This window comes from Dama dama, chromosome X (assembly GCF_033118175.1).
Source record: "Dama dama isolate Ldn47 chromosome X, ASM3311817v1, whole genome shotgun sequence".
Classification (NCBI taxonomy): domain Eukaryota; kingdom Metazoa; phylum Chordata; class Mammalia; order Artiodactyla; family Cervidae; genus Dama; species Dama dama.
Window position 1 is genome coordinate 164,263,117 of NC_083714.1, and position 17,997 is coordinate 164,281,113.

General features: G+C 46.4%; 1 long non-coding RNA gene across 2 annotated transcripts in view; it reads right to left on the minus strand.

Moving 5' to 3' along the window:
* Positions 1-1,810: 1,810 nt before the first annotated feature.
* Positions 1,811-17,997, minus strand: part of LOC133052233 (uncharacterized) — a 28,687-nt gene continuing 12,500 nt past the window's right edge. For both annotated transcript variants that reach the window (XR_009692004.1, XR_009692003.1), the window contains exons 2-3: positions 10,151-10,290; positions 1,811-6,202 (exon numbers count right to left, since the gene is read on the minus strand). This is a non-coding gene — a long non-coding RNA (uncharacterized LOC133052233). The remainder of the gene's footprint in view (positions 6,203-10,150; positions 10,291-17,997) is intronic.

Here is a 17,997-nt window from a genome sequence, read left to right on the forward strand (position 1 = left end):
CGTTTTCTAAACGTCACCATAGTTGACATGGCTGAGCCTCTCAGAGTAAAGCCAAAAAGATGACCCAGTATCTATTTAGCAAAAAAATAATAATTACAAAGAGGGGAAAAAAAATGCAATTTAAAATAGCATCAGAGGAACTGCCTTGGTGGTCCAGTGGTTAGAACTTTGTACTTTCAATGCAGGGGGCAGTGGGCTCAATCCCTTGTCAGGGAATTAAGATCCCACATGCTATGCAGCATGGCCAAATACATCTAAAATAAAATAAATAAATAAAAAATAAAATAGCACCCCCAAAAATTACATTCATGGGAATGATTACAAACAGATACATAAGATGTCTGTGAAAAAAACAATGAAATATTACTGGTAAAGATAAATGAGAAGACAGGTATATGCAGGATCCGATTCCTGTGTTTCCTCCACCTGCTCTCATCCGTTCATCATTCCTCCTCTTCCGACCTCTGGGAAATAGATGACGCGGGCGAACCACATTATCTGAACACACTGCATCAGCTCATAACCTGCTTCCACCGCGAAACATAACCACCGAGGGAGCTCCGCGATGGACCCCTCCCAGGAAGCAGTTACATCGTTGCCTGCAGACCACTCCCCTTGCACAGTTTGGGGTCTTACATACCCCCAGCTGTGCCGGTCACAAGATGAAGCTTCCATCCAACATGATACAAATGAACTGATTTACAAAGCAGAAAGAGACTCGCAGACTTAGAGAGGGAGCTTATGGTCACCAGGGGGAAGGATGGTGGAAGGGATAGTCAGGGAGTCTGGGATGGACATGGACACACTGCTGTGTTTATCATGGAGAACCAGCAAGGACCTGCTGGACAGCCCAGGGAACTCTGCTCAATACTCTGTAATAACCTGATGGTCACCAGGGGTAAGAGTGGGGGAAGGGATAGTCAGGGAGTCTGGGATGGACATGGACACACGGCTGTATTTAACAAGGAGAACCAGCAAGGCCCTGCTGGACAGCACAGGGAACTCTGCTCAACACTCTGTAATAACCTTATGGTCACCAGGGGGAAGGATGGGGGAAGGGACAGTCAGGGAGTCTGGGATGGACATGGACACACTGCTGGATTTAACATGGAGAACCAGCAAGGACCTGCTGGACAGCTCACGGAACTCTGCTCAATACTCTGTAATAACCTTATGGTCACCAGGGGGAAGGATGCGGGAAGGGATAGTCAGGGAGTCTGGGATGGACATGGACACACTGCTGCATTTCACATGGAGAACCAGCAAGGACCTGCTGTCCAGCCCAGGGAACTCTGCTCAATACTCTGTAATAACCTTGTGGTCACCAGGGGGAAGGATGGGGGAAGGGATAGTCAGGGAGTCTGGGATGGACATGGACACGCTGCTGGATTTAACATGGAGAACCAGCAAGGACCTGCTGGACAGTGCAGGGAACTCTGCTCAATACTCTGTAATAACCTTGTGGTCACCAGGGGGAAGGATGGGGGAAGGGATAGTCAGGGAGTCTGGGATGGACATGGACACGCTGCTGGATTTAACATGGAGAACCAGCAAGGACCTGCTGGACAGTGCAGGGAACTCTGCTCAATATTCTGTAATAACCTTATGGTCACCAGGGGGAAGGATGGGGGAAGGGATAGTCAGGGAGTCTGGGATGGACATGGACACGCTGCTGTTTTTAACATGGAGAACCAGCAAGGACCTGCTGGACAGCCCAGGGAACTCTGCTCAATACTCTGTGATAACCTTGTGGTCACCAGGGGGAAGGATGGGGGAAGGGATAGTCAGGGAGTCTGGGATGGACATGGACATGCTGCTGTATTTAACATGGAGAACCAGCAAGGACCTGCTGGACAGCACAGGGAACCCTGCTCAATGTCACGTGGCAGCCGGGATGGGAGGGGGGTCTGGGGGAGAGTGGATACGTGTCCACGTATGCCTGAGTCCCTTGGCTGTCCGCCTGAAACTATCACAACGCTTTTAATCAGCTATACCCCAATACAAAATAAAAAGTTAAAGAAATTAAAGCTCAGGTTCTTTTTTATTTTCCTTTTTCTAAATTTTTTTTTTTTATTAGTTGGAGGCTAATTACTTGACAATATTGTAGTGGTTTTTGCCATACGTTGACATAAATCAGCCATGGATTTACATGTGTTCCCCACACTGAACCCCCCTCCCACCAAAGCTCAGGTTCTAAATGTGAGTTTATTGTACTCAGTGCTATAGAGAACAGACCAGAAGGGAAGCACAATGTCAGTACCATTAGACACTGTTGTTTGGGAAACTTTGCTGTCAGAGATGGGTGTATTTTCATTACTGGTGAGAACCAAAACCCATCCCAGTCCATCCTAAAGGAAACCAACCCTGACTATTCACTGGAAGGACTGATGCTGAAGCTGAAGCTCCAACACGTTGGCCACCTGATGTGAAGAGCTGACTCACTGGAAAAGTCAGCTGGGAAAGATTGAAGGCAGGAGGAGAAGGGGACGACAGAGGATGAGATGGTTGGATGGCATCACCGACTCAGTGGACATGAGTTTGAGCAAGCTCCGGGTGATGGTGATGGACAGGGAAGTCAGGCGTGCTGCAGTCCATGGGATTACATGACTGAGCATGTATGCATGAGGGTGGAGGGAGATGGGTTGGTAGCAATAAACTGGTAGAACTAAAAAAAAAAATAAAAAGAATCAGAAACCCTTCTAAGCAGTTTCCAAAGCCAGTTCTTGTGCCAGCAGCATCAAGGCAACCTAGAAACTTGATCCAAATGCAAGTCTTCAAGCCAAATACAAACCACCCTGCAAGACCCACTGAAATAAAAACTGCTTTCAGGGTTTCCCTGGCGGCTCAGTGGTAAAGAATCTGCGTAGCCACGCAGGAGACACAGGTCCGATCCCTGGGCCGGAAAGATCCCACTTGCCTTGGAGTAACTCAGCCCGTATGCCACCATTATTGAGCCTGTGCCATAGAGTCTGGGGGTCACAGCTACTGAATCTGGTGTGCCCTAGAATCTGTGGTCTAGCAGTGACAGAAGCCACTGCAATGAGGAACCACAGCTATAAACAATTAACCCATAACAATGATCCCCAGCTCATTGCAACTAGAGAAAAGCTTGTACCCAGCAACCAAGGCATAGCGCAGCCAAAACTAAATAAATCAGTACACAGCCAAAAAACAAATAATTAAAATGACTTTTAAAAAAAAAAAGCTTTTCACAGGTCCTGCGTCTTTCTGAACCACCCTGACGTTCAAGACCCACCGCGTCTGGCGTCCCTTTCTCGTAAAGTAGTTTCACATCATATTTGGTGTCTGGTTTCCGGAATCACATTACTGTTCCAGCACAGCCAAAACCACAATGAGCAGAAGCCGTTCTGGAGATAATGGCTCAGACGTCTGTGTGTCTAATGAGATGAGGGAAAAAAACAACAACAACAACAACAAAAAACACAGGCTGCCCTGCCAGACAGGGCGTTTAGGCAAAGATGGACGAGCTTGTCTCTAATCCTGGGACAAGAGAAATTGCCTTTGCGGAACAGAGCATCATCTTGAAAATGACGTTTGCCTTGAACTTGCCTATGAGGGGTTTGGAGGGTGGTGGGTTATCAGGTACAGTCACGGATACGACCTCCTTTATACATCACCTGGTGTGGTTATTCTAACTTGACAGTGGGTGACCATCCCTCATTTTAAATGAATAAAAGTCCATATGTCCCCAGGGAAGGGCCCCCCTGGTGGCTCATGCGGTAAAGAATCTGCCTGCTCATACGGGAGACCTGGGTTCCATCCCTGGGTCACGAAGACTCCCTGGAGATGGAAATGGCAACCCACTCCTGTCTTCTTGCCTGGAGAGTTCCAAGGACAGAGGAGCCTGGTGGGGCTACAGTCCATGGGGTCGCAGAGAGTCGGACACGACTGAGCGCCTAACACGCACACGCACATCCCCAAGGAAAATGAAACGTGTGTCTCAAAGAGATTTCTGCCCTCTGATATCCGCTTCAGCATCATTTCTTGGTTTATTTTTTGGCTGCCCTGGGTCTTCCTTGCCGCCCTTGGGCTCTCTCTAGTATTCTAGTTTCTCTAGCTGTTTCTTGAAGTGGCTTCTTGTGCTGCAGATCACAGGCTCTAGATCTGTGAACATGCATTGTGGCTCTCGGGCTTAGCTGTTCCGTGGCAGGTGGAATCTTCCCGGACCAGGGATCCCCTGCACTGGCGGGCAAATTCTTATCCACTGTCCCAGCAGGGAAGTCCCCATTGCATTATTAACATAAGTCATTAACACATGGAACAATCTAAGTGTCTGCTGCTGGCTGAATCAATAAAGAAATTTTGGTGTATGTATGTGTGTGTATATACATATAAATATATGCAATGCAGTATTAGTGAGTGAGTGAAGTCGCTCAGTGGTGTCCGACTCTTTGCGACCCCGTGGACTGTAGCCTACCAAGCTCCTCCCTCCATGGGATTCTCCAGGCAAGAATACTGGAGTGCGTGGCCATTTTCTTCTCCGGGGGATCTTCCCGACTCAGGGATCGAACACAGGTCTCCTGCATTGCATGCAGACGCTTTAATCTCTGAGCCACCAGGGAAGCCCAATGCAGTATTATTCAGTCTTAAAAAAGAAGAAAAGTTCAGACATTTCCAACAACTTGAATGAACCTGGAGGACAGTATGCTAAATGGAGTCAACTCATGACCAACCTAGACAGTATTAAAAAGCAGACAGATTACTTTGCAACAAAGGTCCATCTAATCAAAGCTATGGTTTTTCCAGTAGGCGTGTATGGATGTGAGAGTTGGACCATAAAGAAAGCTGAGCACCAAAGAATTGGTGGCTTTGAACTCTGGTGTTGGAGAAGACTCTTGAGAGTCCCTTGGACTGCAAGGAGATCCAACCCGTCCATCCTAAAGGAAATCAGTCCTGGGTGTTCATGGGAAGGACTGATGCTGAAGCTGAAACTCCAATCCTTTGGCCACCTGATGCGAAGAGCTGACTCACTGGAGAAGACCCCGATGCTGGGAAAGATTGAAGGCGGGAGGAGAAGGGGGCGACTGAGGGTGAGATGTTTGGATGGCATCACCGACTCGATGGACGTGAGTTTGAACAAGCTCCGGGAGTTGGTGATGGACAGGGAGGCCTGGCGTGCTGCAGTCCATGGGGTCGCAAAGAGTCAGACACGACTGAGTGACTGAGCAGCAACCGGGAGTGACCTGGGTGGATAGCTTGGAGAGATTTCCTGCCCTCTGGTTTCCCGTGAGTCACAAAGGAGGGGTTTCCCAGCAGAAGAGAGGAAGGTGAGGGCGGATTGCAGGGGGTGGGGGCGGGGGGGCGGGGCTGACCACACAGCCCTCTAAGCGTCCAGGTTCTGGGAACCCTTCTCCCTCCCAGGAAGACAAAGTCCTTCGTGACGCAGACTTTGGCATTCTTTTTTAAATAGTTGGTTATTCCCTGATATACATTTACCTTTTTCTTTTACAGGTCTCATAACTCCTTTCAAAGCCACACTCAGGTTGGATTATCTACGCCAGTCCTTCCTTATACTGTGAATTGTTGTTTTTTCTTTTAATTTATTTGGCTTTCTGGGTCTTATTTGCACCTTGTGGAGTCTCCATGGCATCACAGGTTGGGTCTTTGCTTGTGGCGTGTAGTCCTCTAGTTGTGGTTCACAGACTTCGTTGTTCCAGAGCCCGTGGGATCTTAGCTCTCCGACCAGGGATTGAACCCGCGTCCCGTGGGCTGCAAGGCAGATTTGTAACCTCCGGACCACCAGGGAAGTCTCCTGCGTTCTTGCCTGTGTCTTTCCCAGACTTTTGAAATGAGTTTCCTGTTCACAACCCATCACAAAACTCAAGGCTCCCGTGTGTCCCCACCCGGGACCACCCGCTTAAGTGTCCCCCACGTTTGGAAGAAAACTTGCTGGCTGGCTGGCTCCCGTGTTTAGACGTGGAGTGCCTCACGTGACCGTAACCCCGTAACATGAAACCCACCTGCTGTCAACATGTTCATGTTCTGCCCTGTTTGCGGGTGGGCCTGTTGACCGTGGTTTCTTTCTGCTTATCTCAATGACCACAGAAACGCCGTTAGGTGATTTGAGATGGTGTTTGCAGAGCGGATTTCAAATGACTCACGGGAGACTCTCGAAGAGAAAAGGACTTAAGGTCTGACGGACGCGGACAGCCCCGTGCATTATTTACATGCTGTGTGAAACCTGTAATTATGAATAGAAGTGATAGTATAATGCTCACTGCAGGAAATCAAGAACAATTTCCACAGTCATGCTCTCGTAATGTACTTTGGTTTTTAAGACCAATGGGTCACGGGCAGGGAGCTGCAACTATTTTTTTTTTTTTTTTTTTAAGTGGATCATTTTTAAAGTTTTTATTGAATTGGTTATCACATTGCTTCAAGGGTATGTTTCGGTTTTTTGGCAATGAGGAATATCAGATCTTAGTTCCCTGACCAGGGATGAAACCCACACCCCCCTGCATTGGAAAGCAAAGTCTTAGCTACGGGACCACCAGGGAAGTCCCAGGACTGGAAACTTTGGAACCCAGCCAACGGTACCTAGGAGAACTCTCACTGTATCATGAGATATTTCAGACTGGAGAAATTCGTGCAAACTGAAGCATCCCAAGGATGTTGACTCCTTAACATCCTTTAGTAGCAAAGCTGCTACTGAAAGAGGCTGATTTGGGAAAGGAAGCCTTGCATGTCCGCAAAAATTATTGGATATTTCAGGTATTTCTGGCTGGAATGAACGAGTAAAATGACTCAGTCCTTCAGTTGCACTTTCCATGTTTCTTGGCATTTAACCATTGCGTTATAACAGCATCTCATTGCAGTCAAACAGATGTGGGAAATATTGGGAGTGGAGTGGGGAAGGTGAATACACCTGTTCAAGCTTTACACACAGACAGTGAAGACTTCCCAACTGCTCATTTTTACCTCCAAAGCCGTGGACACAGAGGGCTCTGTCTGAAAGGCAGTGAAATTAGATCAAATAGAGAAATGTTGGCAAATGTTTTCTTTCTTTCTTTTTTCTTTTTATTTAGGTCTTTATTGAGCTTATTATAATACTGCTTCTGTTTATGTTCTGGTTTTCTGGGTGGTGAGGACAGTGAGATCATAGCTCTCTGACCAGGGATCAAACCCATACCCCCTGCTTTGGAGGGTGAATCCTCAACTAGTCGACCCCCAAGGAAGTCCCAGCAGATGTTTTCTGCAAAAACAGCCACAACAAAACAGTGACCAAAAAAAAAAAAACAAAAAAACACAGAATAAACGAGACTCTCAAGAGTCTTCTCTAACATCACAGTTCAAAAGCATCAATTCTTTGGCACTCAGCTTCCTTTATGGTCCAATTCTCACATCCATACATGACCACTGGAAAAGTCATAGAATTGACTAGATGGACCTTTGTTGACAAAGTAACGTCTCTGCTTTTTAATATGCTGTCTAGGTTGGTCATAACTTTCCTTCCAAGGAGTAAGCGTCTTTTAATTTCATGGCTGCAGTCACCATCTGCAGTGATTTTGGAGCCCCCCAAAATAAAGTCTGACACTGTTTCCACTGTCTCCCCATCTATTTCCCATGAGGTGATGGGGCCAGATGCCATGATCTTAGTTTTCTGAATGTTGAGCTTTAAGCCAACTTTTTCACTCTCCTTCACTTTCATCAAGAGGCTCTTGAGTTCCTCTTCACTTTCTGCCATAAGGGTGGTGTCATCTGTATATCTGAGGTTACTGATATTTCTCCCAGCATTCTTGATTCCAGCTTGTGCTTCATCCAGCCCAGCGTTTCTCATGATGTACTCTGCATATAAGTTAAATAAGCAGGGTGACAAAGCCTTGACGTACTCCTTTTCCTATTAGGAACCAGTCTATTGGTCCATGTCCACTTCTAATTGTTGCTTCCTGACCTGCATACAGGTTATTGCATACCCATATACAAATGAATGTATGCAGCTGTGTCCTAATAAAACTTTATTTATAAAAGCAGACCGAGGGCCAGACTTGGCCCACGGTTCGGCGCCTACGGAGGCTTGACATGGAGCAATGAAACCACTTCTAAGAGATTACTGAGAGCTTACAACTGATATGTGAACTTCATGTAGAGCATCTGTTTCCCAGACACTGAGTTACCTTTTCCATTTTCTTTTCAAACTACGAATCTCTGCCTGCACACCAGAGCTTGATCGCAAATCCATTTAAATTCTTAATATGGAAAATTTTAGAGACTCTCAGGGAAGCACTTCGCTGTTCTCTTTGCCTTCTGCATTAGTGACCACAGAGGTCTTCCAGGACAATGCCCTGATCATCACCAGCAATTGAACTTTCCAGCTCTAAGCTTTTCGTACTGAGCAATTAAAGTAAAACCCATCAAAGGGGACCTTGCCTGTGCTCAGGTCTACTTCCAATTATTATTTTTAAGATGTGGACTTTTTTTTTTTTTAAGTCTATATTGAATTTGTTGGGGCTTCCCAGGTGGCTCAGATGGTAAAGAATCTGCCTGCAATACAAGAGATCTGGGTTCAATCCCTGGGTGGGGAAGATCCCCTGGAGAAGAGAATGGCAACCCACTCCAGTATCCTTGCCTGGGAAATCGCATGGACAGAGGAGCCTGGAAGGCCACAGTCCATTAAGTTGCAAGAGTCCGACAGAACTTAGCAACTAAACCACCACCACTTATGGCATTTGTTACAATAATGCTTCTGTTTCACGTTTTGGTGTTTTTACTGCAATGCCTGTGGGATCTTATTCCCGGACCGGAGATCGAACCCTCACCCCCTGCCTTGCAAGGCACAGTCTTAACCACTGGACTGCTGGGGAAGTCCTTTGGACTCTGCTTCTTAAAATACATACAGAAAGAATGAATATAGGTAGATGCATAACTGATTCACTGTGCCATACACCTGAAACCGACAAAACATTGTACATTAAACTCTGCTCCAATGTGAAATAAAAACTAAACTAGAAAAACACATACACAGTCTGAACCAAGGCAGTGTGCATGTGAGCTTAGCTGCTCGGTCGTATCTGAGACCTTGTGACCCCGTGGACTGTAGCCCGCCAGACTCTTCCGTCCCTGGGATTCTCCAGGCAAGAATACTGGAGTGGGTTGCCCTTTCCTCCTCCAGGGGACCTTCCCGACCCAGGGATCGAACCGGGTCTCCCTCATTGTATGCAGACGTTTTACCGTCTGAGCCACGGGGGAACCAACTGCAGAGGTCTCAGCTAACCAGCCTCTAGGAAATCCCCAGATAAAACTGTCTGATTCTTCCAGTCTGATTTGCCTCAGTCTCTCTCTCTCTCCCTTTTTTTTTTTTTTTTCCTATCACAAAGCCACTATGGAATGATGCCTTTAAAAAAAAAAAAAAGGGAAAAATTAGTTTCGGATTCCAAGACATAGCTATAAAGCCAGGGTAAGAGTAAAAATTTCAAATGGACAAATGGACAACTCATCTTAGCTCCCTTAAAGGAATCATCCATGAGGCCCTTCTTTCTGGCTTGTGCTGAAAGCAAGTTATCAGCCCAGCTCCTTCCCCCACCCCCCCCCCCCCCACCACTTCCTGGTTCTGCCAGCAGGTCAGAACCCTCCAGGTGAAACCCCCTCTCTCTCTCTCCTTGAACTTCGTCACTCAGCAAACGGAGGTTACTCTTGCCTTCAACAACTCTTGGCTGCTCTTATAGCTGTTCTGCGTTCCAGAACCTTGGACCTTAACCATCAAGATCTGCGGTACCCAATGAGCCGCTCCCTGTCCCCTCTCTACGATGATCACCCCGAGCAGATAAGTCTTTTTGCCAGGCTTCTTTCACCCCATATTGTCGTTCAGTCACTCTGTCGTGTCCGACTCTTTGCGACCGCATGGACTCTAGCCCACCAGGCTCCTCTGGCCGTGGGATTCTCCAGGCGAGAATACTGGAGTGGATTGCCATTTCCTCCTCCACGGGAATCTTCCCGAAACCAGGGATCAACTGCCCACATCTCTTGCATTGGCAGGTGGATTCTTTCCCACTGAGCCACCAGGAAAGCCCATCAAGCAGAGTGCCAAACATGAAATTTATTATAAGGATTATTATTATTATTCTGTATGCAAAGCACCACAAAACTGATTATTATTGTTATTGTTAAGCAATGTTTATTTTTGGTTACTCACCAGACGTCAGACGTTATCATAAGCTCCTTACAGGAAATATCTTGTGCTGTTTTCATCACATGGGTTTGTTACATAGGCGTAGCCAGGATGCAACGTCAGGGTGGTTGGACTTGAAGGCCAGTTTTCTTAACCTTGACAGTCTGATAAGAACATAAACATTCAATGCAAAACATGCTGCTATGTGGGACTTCCCTGACAGTCCAGTGGTTTAGACTCTGAGCTGTCAATACAGGGGCCACGGGTTCGATCCCTGCTCAGGAAACTAACATCCTGCATGTCAAAAGATTTTAAAAAGATAGAAAAAAACGCTGCTATTTATCCTGAGTTTGATCCCTGCATCAAGAAGATCCGCTGGAGAAGGAAACGGCAACCCACTCCAGTATTCTTGCCTGGAGAATCCCATGGACAGAGGAGCCTGGTGGGCTACAGTCCATGGGGGTCGCAAAGAGTCGGACACGACTGAGTACACACACACACATGCATTTATAACTACAGCTATTTTAAGAGGCTGTTCAGTCGCTCAGTCACGTCTGACTCTTTGTGACCCCATGGGCTGCAGCACGCCAGACTTCTCTGTCCATCACCAGCTCCCAGGGCTTACTCAAACTCATGTGCACTGAGTCCGTGATGCCATCCAACCACCTCATCCTCTGTCGCCCCCCTCTCCTCCTGCCTTCAATCTTTCCCAGCATCAGGGTCTTTTCCAGGGAGTCAGCTCTTCCCATGAGGTGGCCAAAGAAGAGGGACTCTCCCTAAACAGAAATCTTGATGTTATTCTGGGTCTTATGAGGGACTGAATATGTGGCTTGGGGAGAACAGGGTAAATTTTCAGAATCAGTGGGAAGGGAGAAGAACTTTCAGGAAGCCAGAGGATATGTTTACAAACAGGAAGCTTTACCTGGGTGAAAAAGTGTTTGCGTTTCTCCACCATAAACTATTTCCACCTTCCCTGGTCAGTAGACAAAAAGGAGTATTAAATTCAATTTTGGCTTCAAGATACACAAAGACAAACAGAGAATAAAAGATGGATAGATGGATGGATGGGTGGGTGGGTGGATGGATGGGTGGGTGGATGATGGATGGATGATGGGTGGATGGATGGGTGGATAGATGGATGGATGAGTGGATGGATGGATGGGTGGGTGGGTGATGGATGGATGGATGGGTGGATGGGTGGAAGGGTGGATGATGGATGGGTGGATGGATGGATCAATGGATGGGTGGATGGATGAATGGGTGGATGGATGAGTGGGTGGATGGGTGGATGGATGGATGATGGATGGATGGATGGGTGGATGCATGGAGGGATGGATGGATGGGTGGATGAGTGGATAGGTGGATGGATGGATGGGTTGCTAGATGGATAAGTGGGTGGATGGATGGATGAATGGAAGGATGACTGGGTTGGTGGTTGGGTGAAAAGGTGGATGGATGGATAGGTGGATGGATGGATGGATGGATGGATGGATGGACAGGTGGATGGATGAGTTGCTGGAGAGATGGATGCATTGGTTGGTGGATGGATGGACGAGCATTTATTCATCTGTGGATGGAATAGTACTATCTAAGAAAAATCATTCAGTCTGCTTCATCAGGGCGTGTGATAGTCCAAACAGAGCCCCAGAGGACGGCTGTGGCCAGCACACAGGTACCGGCCCCTCACGGTCCCGGCTGGGAGGCTGATGGCCGAGATTAGGGGAGAAAGGTTTCCATCTGAAGGACCTGATAAGACCACAGTCAACAGGATGTGGCCGTGACCCGCATTCAGAAAAAAGAGAACAAAGGCTCAGATAACGTCCCCTTTAGGATCTGGCATGATTGAAAGGAAACGTGTGTTTATTTATTTTTAATATTGAGAAAAGGGAACTACCAGCTTGAATGGTGGGGGGGGATGTGCTGTAGAAATGAATTCTACTTGTTATTTTTGTGATCCTTACTCTAGACCCTGGTCTTTCACAAGGAAGTAATCAGAATTAACAAATCATGCTGACTTTTAAAATACATGTGCCTGTTTCATTTATTGATTTGCATTATCCGAGATTGCCCTTATTATTATTATTATTTTTTAATTTTATTGGAGGGACTTCTCTAGTAGCCCCAGTGGTTAGGACTCTGTGCTTCCAATGCAGGGGTCTCAGGCTCAATCCTTTTTTGGGGAACTAAGATCCTGCAAGTTGTGTGGTGCCAGCAAAATAATATATAAATATAGATAAAATTTGAAACGAATGTGTTACAAGTGCATTCTTAAATAACACTAATTTTAGCAAAATTCGATGCTCACTTTCAATGGATTTTAGTAAAAATTTTTAAACGCTTTTAATGTGGACCACGTGGATCTTTTGTTTGGTTATTTTTTAAATTTACTTATTCTTCACTGAAGAATAATTGCTCCACAGTGTTCTGCTGGCCTGTGACACACACCAGATGCGTCAGCCACAGCTACATGTGTGTCTTCTGTCTCTTGAGCCTCCCTCCCACCTCCCACCCCATCCCAGCCCTCGAGGTGGTCGCAGAGCTCCTGTTTGAGGTCCCTCTGTCAAACAGCACACTCCCGTTAGTTACCTATTTCACACGTAGTGTAATGTACACTGCTGTCTACTTTCCTTTCTGCTCCCGCGGTGTGTGTTCTGTTGTACTCTTTGCAAACCTCACAGGTCAGACTCTTCTTTTTTTGCTGACACCAATTCTCCCTCCCTGACACAAACTCTGGACCTTTCCACGGGACCTCTGTGCGTCCCATGGCTTCTAAACCGCTCACGTGGGCACAAAGCTGCCGAAAATGGAACTCCCAAACGTTTTCTCAGGAAGACGAGATTGTCCCGGTACATAGATGGGCGCAGATGAGTTTCAAAGACAAACATTTGCCCCTCGTGAGGGTCACTCTCTTCTCTCTTCTCGGCAGTGAGTTTGGAAAGAAGAGATACTTTTTTTTCGTTTCTATAGTAGAAAGGCATCACTATAAGAGATGTGTGGTTGTTCAGTTGCTCAGTCGTGTCCCAACTCTTTGCGACCCCGTGGACTGCAGCACGCCAGGCTTCCTGGTCATTCACCATCTCCCGGAGTTTGCACAAACTCCTGTCCATCGAGTCTTTGATGCCATCCAACCGTCTCATCCTCTGCCGTCCCCTTCTCCTCCTGCCTTCAATCCTTCCCGGCATCACGGTCTTTTCCAATGAACCGACTGTTTGAATCAGGTGGTCAGAGTATCGGAGCTTCAGCTGCAGCCTCAGTCCTTCCCATGAGCATTCAGGACTGATTTCCTTTCGGATTGACTGGCTTGATCTCCTTGCAGTCCAAGGAACTCGCAAGAGTCTTCTCCAGCACCACACTTTGAAGTGACAACATTCCCTGAGCCCCTTAGGGGAGACTTGTGTCGTTGGAACAAAAGAAGCAGGCAGGCAGATGTCCGTTCCTTTTGCCCGTGCTAAAAGCATCTGTGACCGTGTGACTGGGTGACCCGAAGTAGCACAAACAAGACCCAGAGGGAAAGCACGGAAGGGAATTCGCTTTCACGCCTGTGTCTCTGCACGTAGATGGCAAGCCCCCTTGCGTCTTGTCTTTTATATATATATATATATTATGAAGGTATAGTTAATGTTGGATGGAGGATTCAACGGACATGAACTTGGGCAAATTCAGGGAGATGGTGAAGGACAGGGAAGCCTGGCGTGCTGCAGTCCATGGGGTCGCAAAGAATCAGACATGACTGAGTGACTGAACATCAACAAAATAGTTAATGTACAATCTGTCAGGTATACAATGTGAAGTGAAGTGAAAGTCGCTAAGTTGTGTCCAAGTCTTTTGTGACCCCATGGACTGTAGCCTGCCAGGCTCCTCTGTCCATGGGATTCTCCAGGCAAGAATACTGGAGTGGGTTGCCATGCCCTCCCCCAGGGGATCTTCCCGACCCAGGAAGCTAACCCACATCTCTTATGTCTCCTGCACTACCAGTCAACTTGTTTACTGCTAACACCTTTTAATAAAAGGTACCTAAAGTAAAATAAAGGGCTTTCCAGATGGCAGGAGTGGTAAAGAACCCCCATGCCAATGCAAGAGACATGAGAGACACAGTTTGATCCCTGGGTGGGGAAGATCCCCTGGAGGAGGGCGTGGCAACCCACTCCAGTATTCTTGCCTGGAGACTCCCATGGACAGAGGAGCCTGGCGGGCTACAGTCCGTGGGGTCGCAGAGAGTTGGACACAGCTGAAGCAACTTAGCATGCACGCAAAGTAAAACAAAACCCACCTTTTCCCCCAAACCACTGTAATAACACTATAATTACTAATGCAAACACACACACACACACACACACACACATTCCTGTCCTTGCAAAGAATGTGGTCCCATTAGCTGGAAAACTTCAGATTATACTTAACTGTATAGTAATTAGGCTTGTAATGGCACTTTTATTATGCATTGGATTAGATGGTTAGCATAATTATAGCAACCGGTTCAGTCTGTATCAAAACCATGTAATTGCTTGGTGGGGCTGGGTGATACAACACAGAGCCGATGTTCCTTGAAAAACATAGATGTTAAATCAATTTTCCCCCATGTCCTTAAAAAGTCCTTTTCAAGCATGGCTGTTTCTTTAAAAAAAAAAAAAAAGAAAGAAAGAAAAGAAAAAAACCCAGCTATTTAAAAAGAATTGAAATGCAGCTCAGAGTTGCCTTTCTTGGAAAAGGATGTTGTTGTTCTGTCACTATCACTAACGCATGCCCAACTCTATCCATCCATCCATTTATCCATCCATCCTTCAGAGTGAGGCTGAAAAACCCTGACACAGCATGTGAGAGTGTCGAATTATCTATCTAGTTATTCTGGTGGCTCAGCTGGTAAAGAATCCACCTGCAATGCGGGAGACCTGGGTTTGATCCCTGGGTTGGGAAGATCCCCTGGAGGAAGGCCTGGCAACCCACTCCAGTATTCTTGTCTGGAGAGTCCCCATGGGCAGAGGAGCCTGGCGGGCTACTGTCCATGGGGGTGCAAAGAATCAAACATGACTGAACGACTAAGCAAAGCATTTATTCTATCCATCCATCCATCTAACCATTTATCTATCTATCCATCCATCTATCCATCCATCCATCCATGCATCCATCCATATATCTATCCATCCACCCACCCATCCATCCACCCATTCATCCATCTATCCATCTATCTATCTATCCATCTGTCCATCCACCCATTCATCCATCCACCCATTCATCCATCTATCCATCTATCCATCCATCCATCAGAATGAGGTTGAGAAATCTGGAGTTAGCATAAGAGACTGTCTCATTATCTATCTACTTATTCTATCCATCTATCTATCCATCTTTCCATCCATCAGAGTGAGGCTGAGAAATCCCGAACTAGCACAAGAGATTGTCTAATTATCTGTCTGTTGAGTCTATCTTTCCATCCATCTATCTATGTATATACATCTAGCCATCCATCTATCCATCCATCCATCTATCCATCTATCTGTCCATCCATCCATCAGAGTGAGGCTGAAAAATCCTGAACTAGCATAAGAGACTGTCAAATTATCTATCCACTGAGTCTATCTATTCATCTATTTATCTATCTATATATATATATATCCATCCATCCATGTATCTATCCATCCATCCATCCATATATCTGCTATGGTTGCGGTTCTCAACCAGGGACAACTTTGCCCTGAGGGAACATATGACAATATCTGGAGGCATTTTTAGCTGCCAAAACTGGGGGACAGGGTGCTCCTGACACCTGGTGAGTGGAGACCAGGGACACTCCTCAACACCCCACACAGTGCCCAGGACGCCCCACATCAGAGACTCGTCCAGCCCCGGGCATCAGACATGCTGAGGTTAGCAAAGAGTGATTTCACACACAGTAGATCAGTTCAGTTCAGTCACTCAGTCGTGTCCGACTCTTTGCAACCCCATGAACCGCACGCCAGGCCTCCCTGTCCATCACCAACTCCCACAGTCCACCCAAACCCATGTCCATCAAGTCGGTGATGCCATCCAGCCATCTCATCCTCCGTTGTCCGTTCTCCTCCTGCCCTCAATCTTTCCCAGCATCAGAGTCTTTCCCAATGAGTCAGCTCTTCGCATCAGGTGGCCAAAGGATTGGAGTTTCAGCTTCAGCATCAGTCCTTCCAATGAACACCCAGCACTGATTTCCTTCAGGATGTACTGCTTGGAGTTGCAGTCCAAGAAACTCTCAAGAGTCTTCTCCAACACCACAGTTCAAAAGCATCAATTCTTCGGCACTCAGCTTTCTTTATAGTCCAACTCTCACATCCATACATGACCACTGGAAAAACCAAAGCCTTGACTAGACAGACCTTTGTTGGCAAATTAATGTCTCTGCTTTTTAATATGCTATCTAGGTTGGTCATAACTTTCCTTCCAAGGAGTAAGCGTCTTTTCATTTCATGGCTGCAATCACCATCTGCAGTGATTTTGGAGCCCAGAAAAATAAAGTCATCCACTGTTTCCCCATCTATTTGCCATGAAGTGATGGGACCAGATGCCATGATCTTAGTTTTCTGAATGTTGAGCTTTAAGCCAACTTTTTCACTCTCCTCCACTTTCATCAAGAGGCTTTTTAGTTCCTCTAGACTTTCTGCCATAAGGGTGGTGTCATCTGCATATCTGAGGTTATTGATAAACATCAGTGTATTTTAGTTGGGGGTCGGGGGGTGGGGTGGGGATGAGCCACGTGCAGTTTCTCTGTGCTCATGTCTCATCTCTTAAGCAAGCGCTGTGTTTTAGATCTTCTTGTCCAGAAATAAAACATTTGCGAAATTTTCCCTATCGCTTGCCAGAGAGCAAACACAGAATCCTAAAACACCTTTCAAACGGACCATATAAGCAGACTTCATATTTCAGTTCTTAAGGGTGTATCCATCCTTCCAGTTCAGTTCAGTTCAGTCGCTCAGTCGTGTCCGACTCTTTATGACCCCATGGACTGCAGGCTTCCCTGTCCTTTACACTTTGGACCTTTTAAAATTCTTTTTGGCTTCATTTGTTTGAAGCATTTTATTCCACTCCAATATCCAAACTATATTTTAGGAAATGCATTTTGGTTTGCCAGTGTGTTTTTGTAATACAGGTAAGTGCCTCAGGGGTAGAGCTCACGACTATATTTCTCTAGGTAAAAATAGAAGATCAGACCTCTTAGGATAATCAGAGGCTATTTTGACACAATGGAATAAACACAGCAGTCTCAGGTATCTCAGGAAAGTTGAGAGGATGAAAGCTAAACTCAGCATTGAAATGACAGCGTCTTTCAATTCCAACTTAAATCAATAAAGGAGGTTTCATCTTAGTTGCTAATTCTACTTTGGCCACCTGATGTGAAGAACTGACTCACTGGAAAAGACCCTGATGCTGGGAAAGATGGAAGGCAGGAGGAGAAGGGGACGACAGAGGATGAGATGGTTGGATGGAGCGGGGAGTTGGTGATGGACAGGGAAGCCGGGCGTCCTGCGGTCCATGGGGTCAAAAAGAGTCGGACATGACTTATTGACTGAATGACAGTAACAACAATGCTGAGGAAGACATCCAGCTCACCTGTGTCTTCACAGAATTCCATTTAAATAGCACAGATGTACTGATACATTGTTTCACGTTTTTAAAAATCCTTTATTAAAACAATCAACGTAACATATCTGATTCTCCTTCCTTTTAAAAACTAAATACATTACCATGTATCAAAGAGATAACTAGTGGCATTCTTCCTGGTGGCTCAGACAGATAAAGAATCCGCCTGTAATTCAGGAGACCCCAGTTCATTCCCTGGGTTGGGAAAATCGCCTGGAGAAGGGCGTGGCAACCCACTGCAGTGTTCTTGCCTGGAGGACAGA